The sequence below is a fragment of the Anolis carolinensis genome, chromosome 1 (assembly GCF_035594765.1).
Source record: "Anolis carolinensis isolate JA03-04 chromosome 1, rAnoCar3.1.pri, whole genome shotgun sequence".
Classification (NCBI taxonomy): domain Eukaryota; kingdom Metazoa; phylum Chordata; class Lepidosauria; order Squamata; family Dactyloidae; genus Anolis; species Anolis carolinensis.
In genome coordinates this window covers 113,854,396-113,857,754 of record NC_085841.1, presented here as the reverse complement: position 1 = coordinate 113,857,754, position 3,359 = coordinate 113,854,396, and positions in this window count along the sequence as shown.

The following is a 3,359-nucleotide window of genomic DNA, read 5'->3' as shown; positions in this document are numbered from 1 at the left end:
GTATTTTATGCCGCATTCTATTACTCTATTCTATTTAGCAGGAGTAATGATACATTAACTGCAATGCATTCTGTATAAATCTGTGGTGTTAACACTCCCGTGCTAATTCTAGCACCTAGCACATGTTCCTTTGAAATTATTATTATTATTGATGATGATGATGATGATGATGATTTTTTTCTTACCTGCCTCTCCTTATGGCTCAAGGTGGGTCACCACATAGCTAAAAACACAATAATAAATATATGTTGTTTGTTCGTTCAGTCGCTTCCAACTTCGTGACCTCATGGACCAGCCCACACCAGAGCTCCCTGTCGGCGGTCGCCACCCCCAGCTCCTTCAAGGTCAAGCCAGTCACTTCAAGGACACCATCCATCCATCTTGCCCTTGGTCAGCCCCTCTTGCTTTTTCCTTCAATTTTCCCCAGCATCATTCTCTTCTCCAAGCTTTCCTGTCTTCTCATTATGTGGCCAAAGTACTTCACATACACATATTTCTATGGCATACATTAAAATACATAGAATAAAGATTAAAATACAGTAGACACAAGATATGGATTTAAAAATCACAGTTAAAATGGACTGGGTATGCCTGCTGGAAAAGATCGTCTTCAGTTGTGTCTTGAATTCTGACAGCTCGTTTAGTTGTTGGAGCTCTTTGGGTGGGTCATTCCACAGTCTTGGGGTAGCCAATGAAGAGGTCCTTGGGGTGACAGTCATTTAAAACCCTAAACGCTTACTTCAGGTCAGTGTCCTGATCCTAGCAAGTGGTTTGGTTTACGATTAACCTCTCAGGTCAGTTCCAAATGTATAAAAGAGCAAGAGGTGCTTTCTCCAATATATGGGGTTCCATGCAGTAGCTGACATCTTGGTAGTTAGTCCCAAGAAGAGTAGGCCCATTCAATCTATTGTTAAAAGATGAACTAAGATGTGTATGCATTTATTGATTTAACAGATCACTGTAGTTAAGACTAACAATAGGGTTTAGAGCAGTGCCTGTTGAAATGCATGTGTCCATATTGCTTGATTCTTCCACCCAGGTTAACATCTGGATACGTATAGAGTTTTGTTAATGTGTACAGCTGGATAAGTATAGACCTATAAGTGGAGTGCCTGTTACTTATCACCTTCCCCTGTATAACTTTTCTTCCTGCTATACTTTGAGACGATGGCAGGAACAAGCTACTTCCTCTAGAGCTGTGGTTCTTAACCTGTGGGTCCCGAAATGTAGACCAAAACACCTGGGGACACATAGGATGAAAACCACTGCCTTAGAGGTACTCACTTTACCCTCCACCTCCATGTTTATTCTTGATGTGTCATGCTGGCTAGAATCAGCCCTGCAAGGGGATTGCATTTGTAAAAAAGGCGGAGACATAGGCTGAAGTTGCCTACTCAGTTACAAATGTTTAAAGTAACCACCTGGCCTGATTCTCCCTAAAGCTTACAGCCAGTAGATTCGCCAAGTTATGGAAGTCCCCATTTTAATCCCAGAGTGCTCTTGATCAGTTTTGGATAATGATAGGGAGACAAGTAAGTCTAAAGGTATTACAATTCTCATGAGTCCTAAACAGCATATAGCCAGTGATGAGGAAAGTTTCTGTCTTCTGAAGTAAGGGCTAAGTTTTGTTTCATATTTGTACAAATCTATGACTTTTAATTGAGGATTAAATTCTATGCCTGTGATAGTGCTCTAGTTCATGAGATTATATCCCACAATAAACCAGTTATAGACTTTAAAGTACATTAAAATGGTTAAGATATTACAGTTGCAGTAGAAAAAGAAGAAAAATAGTAAAATTTATCTCATTTATATTTGCTGTGAACACAAGCTTCAGCTTGGTTAACCGGGGAAAATGTCATCAAAGTCCATTGGGGCTCGCCTTGATGCAGGTAGTTATTTATTTATGACTTTGTTATCTTTAGATGTGCACTTTCTCTTCCCTCATCCCCATCAAATTTTGATCCAAGTGCAAAACACCCTCAAAATGTCATCTATACTGTATGCCACCTGTGGAAATGAAAAGTGAATTTGACACTTCAAGCAGATCCATCATATTGCTTTCTCCTTAACTTCAGTCTTTGGGTGAACATTGAGAAACCCTGTTTCATTATTTGCCAGTCTTTCCCCTTCACTCTAGCCTGAGTGTGCCTTCCACCAGTTAGGTGGATGTCATCCAGGCCAGATTCTGGATTCTAGAATCTGATTCTAGATTTTGTGTTGTCGAAGGCTTTCATGGCTGGGATCACAAGGTTGTTGTATGTTTTCCGGGCTGTATGGCCATTTTCTAGAAGTATTCTCTCCTGACGTTTCGCCCACATCTATGGCAGGCATAGATACCTCACAACCTCTGAGGATGCCTGCCATAGATGTGGGCAAAACGTCAGGAGAGAATACTTCTAGAACATGGCCATACAGCCCGGAAAACATAAAACAACCCTGATTCTAGATTCACTCAGATAGACATGAGACTAGTCCTTGCACAGGTCATTATGGGTTTGTAAAAAAAAATATTACAATCACAGTGATTATCTCATGTGCACGATCTCCATTTCGACCATTGCAGCTTGGCTTTTATGACAGTTTGACCTGAGAAAGGATTTCCCTTGGAGGAAACTGCAGATCCTCACACATTTGTGTGCCATTACATTTGCCTATTGCTATTGGGTCCCCCAGTCTTATCTCAAAGGCTTTCGAGAGCAACCTGACCAAACTGGCATACCGACTAGCCAAGAAGTCTCAGCAATGTGCTTCAAGTCCCATTGGACCCATGCAGTCCCCATGTCCGATGCATGGCTATAAGACATCTCCCTGCTATAAGTGTGCACTTTTGCTTCGTGAGCTCGACTGTTCACCTCTGTTTGGCACTATTGAATGTACTGCAAGTGCTGATGCTGTGTTTGGAAGAGTAGTGCTATCTATCCTTAGTTGACCTTTCCCACTTCAATTAGTAAGTTAATTACCTATTTGTGTAGGGAACAGAGATCATGAAGAAGAAACATAGTTGGCTTTCCTGTAACTAGTTCTTGGAGAGATCATCTGCGCCCTCACACAAACCCTCCCTCTATTTCTGCAGGTTCAAACTACTCACAATGGATGTAGAAACTAAGAGGTGCCATACAAATGTATATATATTAACACCCCCCCCCCCCCAGGAGCTCTGGAATGCTCCTTGATGGATCTGCATAGGTGCAAAACCTATTTGAGGAACTACAGTTACAGGTAAGGTACATGTTCCTCCCAATCTGAGGACCTCAATACATTTTCTATCTCCATTGCTATGCAAAAAAGAGCAGGTAATTTAACACATTTGGCTTTGATGTCCCCTTCATTGCATCTTACTATAAGAAGGATGTTAT